We start from the raw sequence: 15,509 nt of genomic DNA on the forward strand, positions 1-15,509 counted from the left end.
AATTTTAGGTAGGCCTAGATAAAGGGCGTTCCCGTAATCTAGCCTCGAAACAATAGTGGCAGAGACTACCATACGGAGTGCAGAACAGGAAAGAAGAGGGGCCAGCTTTCGTAGCTGTCGAATAAAGCCAGTACACATCCCTACTACTGAGGAGATCTGACTGGCCATGGACAACTCATTGTCAATCTTGATTCCGAGACTTTTTACATTGTCACTTGGTATCAGTGAGGGCCCTAATTCCTGGGGCCAGTAGAAATCACTCCAAGGCGAGGCTAGGGTAGAGACCACCAGTACCTCCGTTTTTTCCGGATTTGTTTTCAACAGATTGGCCGTCATCCAGCCAACCGTATGTCTGAGGATGTTCTGGGCACTAGTTTCTGCCAAGATCGTATTATCAATACTCAGCAATAACTGGGTAAGATATCTTTCGGCATTACCGTCAACTCGCACATTGTTTTAGCAAGGCATTAAAGTCCTTTTTACGTCTCGTTTTAGCCAAAGCGCATGCGTTGGCTGTGATAACAGGGTACTGAGTCTCTCTGTAGTTGGTAGCACTCTGAGAGGGGATGGGCGGTGCAACTACCGGAAACAACTTCGTCAAATGAGCACACAGACCAATGTGACTGACCTGAACAGCCAATTTGGCCACGAGTATCCCAGGGGCAGCTGATGCCTCTCACCGACCCTCCGTGCTGCCTCTCACCCAGCCACCCTCCATGTTGTCTCTTGCCCAATGTGTTGCCTCTCGCTCAATGTGTTGCCTATTGCCCACCCACCCACTCTGTGTTGCCTCTCGCCCACTCACCCTCTGTGTTGCCTACCACCCAACCTTTGTGTTGCCTACCACCCACCCTCCGTGTTGCCTGCCGAACCCCCAACAACAGTCTGTGTTGCCCGCCGCCCGCCCACCCATTCTCCGTGTTACCTCCCACCCTTAGTGTTGCCGACTGCCCACCCGTCCTCTGTGGGGCTCACCGCTGGCCCACCCATCCTCTGTGTTGCCTAACCCTCTGTGTTGCCTAACCCTCTGTGTTGCCTAACCCTCTGTGTTGCCTAACCCTCTGTGTTGCCTAACCCTCTGTGTTGCCTAACCCCCAGTGTTGCCTTACCCCCTGTGTTGCCTAATCCCCTGTTGCCTAAACCCCTCTGTTGCCTAACCGCCGCGTTGCCATGCCCACGCTCTGTGTAGCATTACACCCACCCACCCTCTGTGTTGCAGCCCACACTCCAGAGGTGCAGGAAGAATCTAACCCTGATGGGGAGGATCTGGCTTCTGAGGGAGGGACTCCATCCCTGCCAGAGCTGTCAGATTTGGCAGAACTGACAGGAGCAGGTGGACCCTCCAGAGAGGAGTTCAGTCAGGGACAGCGTGACTGTCCCACCCTTGAGAGTTCGAGGCGGATTGCTTCTAAGCAAGAGGAGGGGGATGACAGTGGGTTTCACAAACTCTACTGGGAAGATGGACTGCTTTATACTGAGGCCAGAAACCTCAAGGAGGGGGCCACCAGGAGATTGGTGGTGCCCCAGAAGTACAGAGAGTTCATCCTGACTTTGAGTCACGATATCCCCTTGGCAGGACATTTGGGACGGACAAAGACATGGAACCGGTTGGTGAACCATTTCTACTGGCCCAATATGTCTGAAAAGGTAAAGGAGTTTTGCAGCTCCTGTGTCACCTGTCAGGCCAGTGGCAAGGCAGGGGGCAAGACAAAGGCTCCCCTAATACCACTGCCAGTGGTTGGGGTTCCTTTTGAAAGGGTGGGGATGGACATTGTTGGTCCCCTGGACCCACCCACTGCATCAGGGAATAGGTATATCTTAGTGGTAGTTGACCATGCTACTAGATACCCTGAAGCCATACCTCTTAGAACCATTGATGCACCTGCAGTGGCTAGAGCACTGCTTGGCGTGTTCACCAGAGTGGGTTTTCCAAAAGAGGTGGTGTCAGACAGGGGCACAAACTTCCTGTCCAGCTACCTGACTGCTATGTGGGATGAGTGTGGTGTCAACTACAAGTTCACCACCCCCTATCACCCACAAGGAAATGGTCTTGTTGAGAGATTCAACAAAACCCTGAAGGGCATGATAAATGGGTTGTCAGAGAAACTCAGGAGGAGATGGGATGTTCTCCTCCCATGCTTACTGTTTGCCTACAGGGAGGTGCCACAGAAAGGGGTTGGTTTCAGTCCTTTTGAGCTGGTGTTTGGACACCCTGTAAGGGGGCCATTGAGCCTGCTTAGAGAGTCTTTAGAGAAGCCTCTTAAAGAAGCTAAGGACAATGTGCTTGATTATGTGCTAGGCCTGAGATCTAGAATGGCGGAGTACATGTACAAGGCAAACAGGAAACTGGAGGCCAGCCAGGAGCTCATGAAGCACTGGTATGATCAAAAGGCTACTATGCCTGAGTATACTCCAGGACAATTGGTGTGGGTGTTGGAGCCTGTGGCTCCCAGGGCACTCCATGACAAGTGGAGTGGGCCCTATCCAATCTTAGAAAAGAAGGGTGAGGTTACCTATTTGGTTGACCTTGGCACCCCCAGGAACCCTCACAGGGTCCTGCATGTGAATAGATTGAAACCACACCATGACAGGGCAGACATGACCATGTTACTGGCCACTGATGAGGGTGTAGAGGAGGAAACTGAGCCTGTGCCCGACCTCCTCTCCACCAATGTGCAAGATGGGTCAGTGGAGGGAGTTGTGCTCTCTCCCAAGTTGACAGACCAGCAGCACAGAGACTGTAAGCAGGTGCTGGAGCAGTTTGCTGGCCTGTTCTCTCTGACCCCAGGCATCACTGAGTGGTGTGTTCACCACATTGACACTGGTGACAGCCGACCTGTCAAAAATAAAATGTACAGGTCGTCTGACCATGTCAGAGCCAGCATCAAAGCTGAGGTTGCTAAGATGCTGGAGCTGGGGGTAATTGAACCGTCTGAGAGTCCATGGGCCAGTCCAGTGGTACTGGTACCTAAACCTAATCCTCAGGGGGGAGCCAAGGAGTTAAGGTTCTGTGTGGACTACAGAGGTTTGAATGCAGTCACAAAGACGGACGCGCACCCTATACCTAGAGCTGATGAGCTCATTGATAGGTTAGGGGCTGCTAAGTACCTGAGTACTTTTGATTTGACTTCAGGTTACTGGCAGATTGCCCTCACTGATGGAGCAAAGGAGAGGTCAGCATTCTCCACACCAGAGGGACATTATCAGTTCAAGGTAATGCCCTTTGGATTAAAGAATGCACCTGCCACCTTCCAAAGGTTGGTGAACAGGGTCTTGTCTGGGTTGGAACAGTTCAGTGCAGCTTACCTGGATGATATAGCTGTATACAGTTCTACCTGGGGGGATCACTTAAACCACCTAAGGGAAGTGCTTCAGGCCATGCAGCAGGCAGGCCTGACTATTAAGGCAAGCAAGTGCCAAATAGGGCAGAGTTCTGTGGTGTACCTGGGCCACCTGGTAGGTGGGGGCCATGTACAGCCTCTCCAAGCTAAAATCCAAACCATTTTGGATTGGACAGCTCCTGTTACCCAGACTCAGGTCAGGGCATTCCTTGGACTGACAGGGTACTATAGAAGGTTTGTTCAAAATTATGGGACCATTGTGGGGCCCCTAACAGAACTGACTTCTAAAAAGAGGCCCAAAAAGGTGGACCCCAGAGTGTCAGACGGCTTTTGACACTCTGAAAGCTGCTATGTGTTCAGCACCAGTGTTACTGGCCCCCGACTACACAAAAGAATTTGTAGTTCAGACTGATGCTTCAGAGCAAGGGATTGGTGCAGTTTTGTCACAGCTGAATGAAGGGAGCCTTGACCAGCCAGTTGCCTTTATTAGCAGGAGGCTTCTTCCCAGAGAGCAGAGGTGGAGTGCCATTGAGAGAGAGGCTTTTGCTGTGGTGTGGTCACTGAAAAAGTTGAGACCATATTTGTTTGGGACTCACTTTCGTGTTCAAACTGACCACAGGCCTCTCAGGTGGCTCATGCAGATGAGAGGAGAGAATCCCAAACTGTTAAGGTGGTCCATTTCCCTACAGGGAATGGACTTTACAGTGGAACACAGACCTGGGGTTGCCCATGCCAATGCAGATGGACTTTCCAGGTTTTTCCACTTAGCCGATGAGGACTACCAGGGTGTAGGTTAGTAACCCATCACTTTCGTTTGGGGGGGGGGGGCTATGTTGCAAAGTCATCCTGTGCCCTGGGCACCCCCAACTTTTTGCTGACTGGAACTGGTGGTAACTGACTCTGACTGACCCTGGGCTCTGTTTAATGAGGCCCAGGGCCAGTGCCAAGCTAAAAGGAACACATTAGAACACAGTTAAAACACCCAACATACACTAGGGTACACTATAGTATGGTGGGGTACCCCTGTAGTTGGCATGACCTACCACCTAAGCCCCTAGTATGTAATAGGGCAGGAGATTGAAACTACCTAGAAGTCTCCAGTATCCTGGGGCATGGCAGTTTAGAGGCCAGCAGATTCTCTGCACCAGCATGTGTGCAGTGCTGAAGCCTGAGGTCAGTTTAAACCCTAAATTGTGCCCAAACTCGACTTTGGGGGGTAGGGGCCCATAAAAATTAAAAACCTACAATGTTTATGCATTTTAGGGACCCCCAGGATCACCCCTAGGTATCCCAGGGGTGGGGGGTCAGTTATCTATAAGGAACGCCCTTATAAAATGAGTTTTTAGAAGCCTGGGTTAAGTGAAATTTTACATTTCACTCCCCACATTGTCTTAAAGAGGTGCTCAAATTCGACTTTGATGCTGGAAGAATTGGGTAAGGGTGATCTGCAATATTTCTGCAGATTCAGAACCCCTGAAGTCTCCTCTAGTTGCACAGGGGGTGGGGGTCCGGTAGAAATTTGGGAAATACTTATAAAATATGGTTTTATAAGCCCTGGTGCTACAAAAGTGGCGCAAGTCATTTTCCCCATTGCAAACCACATGGCCCATAGGTTAACATGGTAGGAAGTGATTGATTACTAAATATTGATAGGAGAGGACTAGCCGGACCATTCAAAGACTACCCAGAATGGTCGTAGTAAATCCAACAATATTATATTGTTGAATTTCTCCTAAAGTGTACATACAATAAGTTATGAGACTTTCTTGTTTGTAAGTCCAAATTCAGCCTTTCAGTGGTCTGCCCTGATTGGTCAGATTTAAGTGGATTAGCCAGGCTGCTGGGAGGGCAGTGATCTGTTCTATAGGAATTCCAGGCCAGGAGGTGGTGTCGTAAACTACGCTCTTCAAAGGCAAGAGGGGAGGCCTGGGTTTTAGTCCACAATGACAGTTGTGACCCAGAGTCAGGACTAGGCTTAAGAAAGGAATTTGCAGATGTTACTGGGATGGTCCATGGAAATGAGATATCCCAGGGGGGGTGTTTAGCCAGCTCTTACCTCCTTGCTGGAAAATCAGCCATTATGGATTTGGAAGGATGATGCATTCTGGGACAAACTAATGACACACTCCACAGGATGTGGTCATAACTAGGAGTTGCCCTCCTCTCATTGGTCAGCAGTGACCTGGTGCTTGACCCAGAACATTTTGAATAAGTATCTGAGAGGGGCAGAGCCCTCCAGATCTGCTGCCTGAAACTGAATGAAGCAAGAAGTGCCCTGCTGAAGGTTTTGCTGTGTGCAAGGAACTCTAAGGCATGCCCTATGAAGACTGCACCCTCTGAAACTACAGCCCTGTGGATTACCTTGCTGCCAAAAGACTCAAGAGTGGAAACTCCCTGCAAGCTACAGGTTAACAGAGCTCACCTGGACAGCCCCACAAAGAATTCCAAGCCTGGAGCACAGTGGATTTGTAAGGGGTTTTGTTCAAGTGGATTGCGGAATTGAAGTTTGACACTTTCACGGACCCTCTTGGAGATTCCAGAACCTTGGATTGCGTGTTGGATACTTTGGAACCTGCGAGCAGAACACCAGGAAGGTGTTCTAACTGGACCCCGCTTGCTGAAGAAGGCGGCCCACTGCAGTGGTGAGAATTCTTCAGAACAATTTATAAAGGTGTGTCCCTGACAGAGAAAAGAAAAAGACTTAAAGGGGCGCTGTTGGTTTCTAAGCACTAGAAAGTGACTAATCTTTAAAAATTCATATCTCAGGTTCCCTACAGTGGATTATTTTCGTTTTGGTGTCTTTGAAAAGATACAAATATTACCTATTTTTATAAATTGGTGTTGGATTTTTATTTTGTGTTGTCTTAATTATTTACTGAAATGGTGTTTTTAAATGCTTTACATGCCTGTCTTTGAAGTTAAGCCTGTCTGCTCGCAGCCACGTTACCAAGGGTTGAGCAAAGGAATAATTTTCTAAGACCTATGCTGAGTCCTATCATGTGTTAGTTTGATTTTGTGGTTTTTTGCTTTGACTTTAGGGTAGTTGGGGGTCTTTCTTACTCTACCAGACCTCATGGTTTCCCCCGTTGTCACGCTTGTTTACTGGCATTATCCCCCCAATGACCTTGGTGTCTGTCCAACGTTTTCTCCGTTGTTGTTACGGTGTAACTTGGTTCTATCCCGTTGGTGTCAAATTAAATTGATCGCTTTGGTAACTCATTTGACACAAGCCGTCTATGGGCGCAGAGGCAGGGAGGAAGCTGGGCCCAACTTAGGACTCCTTGATGAAAACTTGTGTCAGGAGTACTCCCAGGGGTTCACTGAGGAAAGGCTCGCCTCGGTTTTGATTGGACGCCTGATGTTGGTGTTAATTTGATACGTCTCAGCAAGCCCCCACGGCCCCCTGCTGTCAAGCTGTTGAAACTGCCAAGTGCACACACCTCTGTGCCACGTGCCCCTCGCTGCTCTCACCTGCTCTGCACCCTCGCTGCAGCCTCATCCCAGTAGGCTCCACAAGACTGATGCTCCGTAGTTCCTGAGCTCGCAAGGGTGCACTTAGATGAATATTCGGTTCTGCTCTACCGAGCGATCAGAGTGGAGGCGGGAGGGGAGTGGTGCCAACAGCATGGCGGGGCTGGGTGAACACTGTAGGCGATGGAAAGCAATGAGCAAATGAGCACAAAGGCTCTCACCCCTTGAGATCAGAAACCTGGCTGGTGGGGACCAGTCAGCCAATACACTAAAAGTTGGTCATTGTTCAGGAGGCATCTCTAAGATGCCCTCGGAGTGCATTTTATAAAAAAAAAAAATACAACACTGACATCAGCCTGGGTTTATTATGCTGTGAGGTTCTGTACCAAACTTCTCTGTTTTTAGTAAAGCCATTGTGGAGTTGACCAACTCAGTCCATGTGCTCAAAATGGCTCCACTGCACTTACGATGTCTGTGAATGGCACGGACGTAGAGGCATATTTTTCATGCAGCTACATGGATGTCTGCCGTGTTGACTCTTCAGTTTGATCTGCACCAAAACAGACAGTGTGTGGATGTTACGGTGAGGGGTGTCTGAGGGTGGCATCATACATGCTGCTGTCCTCAGAGGCCCTCCCTGGTCACAAGGCCCTTGGTACCAGGGGTACCTTTTACAGGGACTTATATGGGCCCCAGAGGTGTGCAATTGTAGAAACAAAGGTATAGTTTTGGGAAAGAACACATGCCCTAGGAGCCTGATTGGCAGGGACCCAGGGCACGCTCTGTCAAGTTGGCATGTATCTGGCAAAAAGTTATCGGGTAATCCTGCAAAAAGCGCTACTTTCCTACAAGCGCCATGCAGCTTTAACACCTTTGCGGTCTACGGACACCTAATGGCTTGTAACGGCTGTGAGAAAGTGGCTCTATATATACTGGACCAAGATAAGGTACAGTGTGTATAGAGTCCACAAACCCCAGAGGTATAACAGAGGAGTAAAGCATTTATTGTACACTCCGTCAGCAAAAGGTTTCACACACTCAAAAGACTGAACTCCAGACCAATTGTTTTCATATCAAAGATATAGTTGCTTTATTTTTTAGAACCAACAGGTATCAAAATATACTGCTCTCAATATGAGAGGTCTCAGATAAGTACTTTGCAGAAAGGCAATAAACTTTGTAAGTACAATAGGTACAGGGGTTGCAGTAGGCAACGCAATTTGAAACACAATTTAACATTGAGCTCAATGGGTTTTTCTATATAAATACAGCTGATTACTTTGTAGCTTACTCTGGTAGTTCCAGGACTGGATCCTAGAGTTGGTTCACCCTCGGCGGCACAGGGGCAGCCGGGTGCAGAGGTCGTTAGGCCCAATGTTATCCAGTGAGGGGCAGGGGGCCTCCGGTTGGTGGCTGCTGGCTAGCAGGCCACGCGGCTGTGGGAGCTGGGCTCCTGGTCACTTGCTAAGGGCAAATGGGGAAGTAGGATAGGGCACAGGTTGCACTGCCGGAGGCACTCGGGCGGCAGGGTGCTTTTGAACCGTCGGGCGCTCAATGTTATTCAATGGGAAAGGGAACAAAAGGAACAAAGGCTGCAGACTCGGGGACGGTGATTCTTCAGGTGTGACCACCACTTCGAGAGGCCAGTTGGGATCATGGAGAAGAGGCAGGTACCCCAAAGGGAGGCACAGGGCGCTGGGTGCAGGGGTGTCTTTAGGTGTCAGGAAATCTTACCCTCGGCAGGTCAAGGTTGAAGTAGTCCCTGTTTCTAAGCCTGCAGGCGTTGTATGGTTCGTCGACGAGGGTCTTTGGGCACTGGACTTTGGGTCCAAGTCGCTGGGGGGACGTCCTCGTGGTTTTGGATCACACGGGCCGGGCTCGGCGGGTGTAGAGTGGGCAGGTCTTGAGCTTCCTGGCTGGCACCAGGGTTTGGTTGTTGAAGCAGAGCCTCTACTTATGGGAGTCCAAGCCTTCAAGAGGGTCAAGGCAGGCAGGTCCTCTGAGTGTCCCAAGGTTGCTGTCCGCAGGAGTCACCGGGATTAAGCAGGTTCCAGGATCGACAGTCTGTGGGTGTTGTCCTATTGTTAGCAGCTTCACGGCGGGTCTTCTTCTTCTTGAGCTTCTTTCCTTATCGGGATCTGAGGAAGGAAGGTTATCCAGTATTAGGGATGTCTTTCATAGATTCACATGCCTGAATCGTTCCCTGTCGTTGAGATGAGAGTCCCTGGTACATAAAGATAGTAATGTCCTATTAAACATATAGAGAAATAGGCCCAAGGGCCTCCCCTTTGTAACATATCCTTGTCCTTTTGTAGAAAGGACCAAACTCTAGAGAAGAGCCAATCAGCTATTCCCTCCCTCTAGAACCCTCCTGGAAGGAGCCTCGGTCCCTCAGATTTTCTACCGCACGTCATGCTAAGGGAGTCTCCTCTGAGCTCTGCTCAGTTTTCTCTTCTCAACTGGGTTTCCAGTGTTCTCTGGTACTATTTTTGTTTTCTGGAAATATCTTCATGGCTGAGACACCAAAAAAGGGTCTATTTAGGCCCTGTGGTTCCTGTGGGAAGAAAAGGCTGCATATAGATGACCAACATAAAGACTGTCTATATTGCTTGTATCCAGATCATTCTTCCAAGGATTGCAAGGTATGTCGTACCTTCTCCTCTAAAAACCTCAAAGATTGTGAGGGACGTCTGCTAATCTGACTTCAGAGATTGAAATATAGAGACCAGCTGGAATCTTCTCAAGAAAGTGAAGGCTCTTCAGTTTCTTACAAATCTTCTCAGAAGAGACCAAGAGTGACTTCTCCTGGCCCTTCCACACAGCCTCCTCAAAAGAAGACACTGAAAAAGTCTTCAGAGGTCCACTCTAAGGTGGTTTCATCGAAGGTGGCCTCTCCGGAAGTTCCCACCTTCAAAAAGCCGACATTGTCGACGACGAAGAAAGCTGTTTCTTCAGTACAATATGTCACTACGTCGACGACTACTGTCTCAACGTCGATGACAACATCCTTACTGACCTTGTCGACGACTACGACCCCATCGTCGACGGCAGGTAAGACTGTGTCGTCGACAATAAGCATCAAGAAGACACCGTCAAAGACGAAGCAGTCAACGCTGTGCTCGACAATGACTGACTCGTCGGCGCTCGCCGACGACTGACTCTTCGAGCTCGACGACGAAGACATCCTCGTCAACGTCAACATCGTCAACGAAGACTCCGTCGACGCGAGCACCGCCGACGAGGACGCCGTCGTTGAGATCTCCAGCGACACCAGTATCGACGATAACACCAGCGACTACACCATCCGTCGACACCTCGTAATCGATTACCACGCCGTCGACTGGCTCGACGACGATGGATCCAAGTTTGAAGAGCACATATATGCACCTTGGGATCGCTAAAAAGACGCTAATGCCGGATTTAACATCACCAAGTAGAGTCCAACCGCTGCCTCCAGCATGTCTCCTTGAGGAGGAGGATTCAGATGAAGGGGACATGTTCCAAACTGCGACAAGCCCCTCTGAGCTTAAAGTGAAATATCAGGAAAGTTCGGATGAAGATGAGCAGGAGGAAGAATATCATCCACCTCCTCCACCAGTGGTTTGCCTTCCAGCTTCTTTAGTCTCGGACTTACAATATTTCATAACAGATTACAAACAGGTTTCCACAGTCACCTGCACCTCAACCCTAAGCAGTATCTCTCACCAAGACCACGGCCTCCACCTTTAAATTTACAGCTGGATCCAGTCAACTTATCACATCCTCCGTCTACCGATGAAGAAAAGGATGAAGACCAGCATGAAGAAGGAGAGCTTCAATCTAACCCCGATGAATGCGATGACTGTCATTCCCTGCCCCTCCAGTACAGGCACAAGCGGACTCGCCACCTGGAGAAATTGGAGGGTTCCATAATGTCATTGAGAGGGCAGCTCAACGTTTCCAAATCCCCATGGTCTCTCCCCAGCAGGAATGCTTCTTATATGATTTTAAAGAGCCCTTCAAAAAATCTGTGAAATCGATACCTATTATAGAATACCTGTGGGGACAAGGTGTTAAAGTGATGCAGAACCCTACCTCCGGTAGTTCCTCGCTTAGACAAGAAGTATAGAGCGCCTGATACTGCGCCAGCTTGTTTAATAGGACATCCCAAGCCGGACTCGGTGATTACACAGGCAGCTCAACAGAAGTCCAAAAATCCTTCTGCCCTGTTGTCAGCTCCGCCAGATAAAGAAGGCTGAAGGCTGGACAATATTGGGAAACGTTTCTCAACAATGTTTGCTCTGACAGTAAAGGCGTCCAATGCCTTAGTGCTTTTGGGACGTTACAACAGACAGTTGAAGGGGAGCGCTCAGCGCCAGAAATAGACTGCGCGATGGATATCGCAACAACTGGATTTCGCCAACTTGCCGGGGCAGTTATTTTGAGACGGCAAGGTTGGCTGAAAGCAACTTCCTTTCGTCCCGAGATTCAGACGAAAATCTTGGATATGCCTTATGATGGCCAATTTCTCTTTGGACCTCAGATCGATGAGGCGTTGCAGAGTATAAAAAAGGACACTGACACGTCCAGAGCATTGGGAACTCTCCAATACAAATGCCGTCCTCCGCGGCTCAAGTGGAAGAGGACAGTCCTCTTACAGGGGGATTATCAATATCGGTCATCCTACTCTTCGGGGCAGCAACAGCGGCCACAGTTTCAACAGCAGCACCAACAATCGTCGTATGGCAAAACGTCTTTTCGGGGTAAAGGCCAACGAAAAGGCAACGCTCATAGACAATGACCTTTCTCTTCGGCCAGTCTCCAATTCCTCTGTACCCTCAAAGATTGGAGGAAGAATTTCCCATTACCTAGAAAATTACCACGGACCTGTGGGTTCTACAATTAGTTCAATTCGGCCATTCATTGGAGTTCCTTCACATACCTCACCAACCTTTGCTTCACAAAAATCTGCATCTGCTTCTCCGAGAGGTCTCTCTTATGCTCCAGAAAGGGGCGATAGAAAAAGTCCCCCTGTCCCAACGAGGGAAAGGATTTTATTCCCCCTTCTGCCTAATTCAGAAGAAGGAAAAGAAGTGGAGGACGATTTTAGTCCTCTGAGCCCTCAACAAATTCCTAAAAAAACAGATTTCATATGGTAACGATCCAGGAGGTCTTACAACTCCTAGATATGGAAGATTACATGGTATCCCTGGATCTTCAGGATGCTTATTTTCACATCCCAATTCACAAAAATCACAAAAAATGTTTTAAGATTTGCAGTAGCTGGCAGACACTTCCAGTTTCCTGTCCTTCCTTTCGGACTGAAGTCTGCACCACGCATTTTTACAAAACGCCTCTCTCCAATGGCTGCATATCTCAGACAACAGCACCATCAGGTTTTTCCATATCTAGACGACTGGCTGATCAAAGCTCCATCCCTAGAAGACGCGTCCAGGTATTCCAACGCGTGTTTGCAACTTTTCAATCGTTTAGGACTCTCACTCAATCGGGAAAAATCAGTCCTTCTACCTTCTCAACTTATTAATTTCCTAGGCGCTACACTCAACACAGAACTGAGAAAAGCTTTTCCATCACAGAAGTGAATGGAAAAGCTAGTGACATTGGCTGTTCTCGAAGCCTCAAAGAGAACCTTAACGGTTCGCCTTTTCAAGTCCCTACTCTGAATTATGTCATCATGCATCCTACTGGTTCCTCACTGCCGCCTATAGATGCACTCTCTCCAAGAGGCACTCTCAGCGCAATGGTTCCAATGCACAGGGTCATTCGACGATCCCGTAAAGATGACCCCTCTAATTGTCAAGGCTCTGCAATGGTGGATGTCTATTCGAAATCTTTCTCAAGGCTTGCTCTTCTTACTTCCGGCTTCGCCTCATGTCATCACAATGGACGCCTCTCTGGGAGGCTGGGGAGCTTTCCTCCAAGAACTGCAGATAAGCGGAAAGTGCCCCCCCTCCGAAAAAGGGCTTCATATAAATCTCTTTGAACTGCGGGCGTTCTTCCTCGCCCTTCAATCCTTTCTCCCAAGAATATAGAACTCACTAGTGCTCGTACGTACGGACAATACCACGACGATGCACTATCTCAACAAACAGGGAGGGACTCGCTCTCTAACACTCTCGCGAATCACAGAAAATCTGGAACTGTTTAATCCTGCACAATATCTTACTTCGGGCGGTATATGTCCCAGGCACGGACAATGTTCTAGCCGATACACTAAGCAGACAACACACAACGTCTCACGAGTGGGAGCTGGATCAGGAGACCCTCAACCAACTATTCTCTCAGTGGGGTACTCCTCTGAGCGACCTATTCGCCACAAAAGACAACGCCAAATGCCGACACTTTGCAAGGTGTATATTTCTTAACTTTTCTGTTTGTTCAATATATAGTCATGTATTTGTCAATTTTTTGTATTCGTACATGTTGAGTGTCTTTCTCAAACAGATGATTTGTTTTGCTAAAATATTTAAAATTTCTAAATAAAGGGTATAAATAAAATATACCGAAAAAATTTGGAATTCAGTCCAATTTGTTCGCTCTGATTGTTGAGCTATTTGAAAAGTGGTGGGGTTGGCATTTTGTTCTTTAAACTATAGTATATGGTCCAGCTGACTCTACGTCCCGGGACCTACCTCCTTCAATATTCAAAAGACACTTTGCAAGCTGGCATCCCCAGAAAGGATCTCTAGGGAATGCATTTTCGATCGCATGGTGCAACAACGTCTTTGCATATGCCTTTCCGCCATTTCTAATGGTTCCCAGAGTCCTCAGGAAATTGAAAGCAGAGCTCTGTACACTCAACATGATAGCCCCAACCTGGCCACGCCAACATTGATTCCCAGAACTATGCCGTCTGTCTCCAGAACCACCAATGCGATTGAAGCAGTTTCCATCCCTCCTCACGATGAGCAACAGGCAAGTCCAGCATCCGAATCTGGCATCACTCCGATTATCCTCTTGGCTCCTGAATTTAAGGAATTCCAGAATTTCGATATTCCGCCAGATTGTAGAGCCATTCTGGCTCGGGCAAGAGCAGATAGTACCAACAAAACATATTCTTTGAAATGGAAGAGGTTTTGTATTTGGTGTAAGACTCAAAAGATACATCCTTTTTCTTCTTCTCCAGAACAAATACTGCCTTACCTTCTCCATCTAGCAAACTCTGGCCTTGCTCATGCTTCCATCAGGGTCCACTTGGCGGCCATATCCTGTTACAGGAGATCTACTACAGGTCCTTCTCTCTGGTCTCACAGATTGATCAAACAGTTTCTTAAAGGTCTCTTCAGGACTTCTCCACCCGTGAAGACTTTACAGCCTACCTGGCAACTTAACACGGTCCTTAATCAGCTCATGAAGCATCCCTTCGAACCGGTACACAGGGCTGATCTGAAATACCTCTCTTGGGGCCATATGTATCAAGGCCAAATGGGTTTGCGAACCCATTTTCGCAAAATGGTATGTATCAAACAATTTGGGTGCAAAATAAGGAATCGCAAAATCTGCCATTCCTTATTTTGCGATTGCATTTAAGGAATCGCAAATTTTGCGATTCCTTAAATGCAATGTATCAAGGACAAAAAAATCCAAAATGCCTTTAAGGAAGCGCAAATTACCACCAACTTCTAGTTGGTGGTAAGTTGCAAATTCTTTTAAAAAAGCATTTTTTTGAAAATCCAATGGTGCCATGTGACGCTCATGTATGTGCGCCATATGCGCACCATGTCATTTTCAGGGGTGCAGCAGGGTGTTCTTGAGACACCCCTGCACCCTTGATATTATTCTCAATTTGCGATTAGCAAATTGCGAATCGCAAATTGAGAATAATTTCCCATTCATTGCTATGGGCCTCCTGGCCCATAGAAATGAATGGGAAATTATTCCTTAATTGCGATTAGCAATTTGCTAATCGCAATTAAGGAATTTTAAGGAATTGCTAAAAAATAGCGAATTTCTTCATACATACTATTTTGCGATTTCTAAATAGTGATTCCTTAAAAATCGCTATTAAGGAATCGCAAAAGGGTATGTTGATACATATGGCCCTTGGAAGACAGCACTCCTTGCACTTACTTCGGCAAGACGAGTAAGTGAACTCCAAGCTTTCTCAATTCAGGAGCCCTTTCTCCAATTCAGGCAAAACAGGGTAATATTGCGAACAAATCCAAATTTTGTACCAAAAGTCCCATCGGACTTCCATCTCAATGAGCCTGTTGTCTTGCGCTCTTTCTTTCCAAATCCTCAGACCGCAGCAGAAAGAACGTTACATTCTCTGGACCTTAAACGCTGTCTGAAATTTTATATTGGGAAGACAAAATCCTTTCGTAAATCTAACCAACTTTTTGTAGCTTACATTAGACCCAGGAAAGGTCTTCCGCTCACTAAGCGAAGTATTTCTCGCTGGATCTCTGCAGCTATTGCATTCTGTCACGATCGGGCAGGACAACCCCTGCAGTCTAAAGTACGAGCCCATTCTACTAGAGCGAGGTCTACATCCATGGCGCTGTTCGCAGGAGTACCAATCATAGACATTTGCAGAGCGGCAACATGGAAGTCGCCCCATACCTTCACCAGGCATTACTGCCTGGATACAGAACTCATGAAAGATGCTGCTGTAGGATAAGCAGTACTTCGCCATCTGTTTCAATAGAGGTGAGCCTTCCTTTTATCCCACCATCCTTTTTTCCATGTATGCACATT

Source organism: Lissotriton helveticus, chromosome 7 (assembly GCF_964261635.1).
Source record: "Lissotriton helveticus chromosome 7, aLisHel1.1, whole genome shotgun sequence".
Lineage (NCBI taxonomy): Eukaryota > Metazoa > Chordata > Amphibia > Caudata > Salamandridae > Lissotriton > Lissotriton helveticus.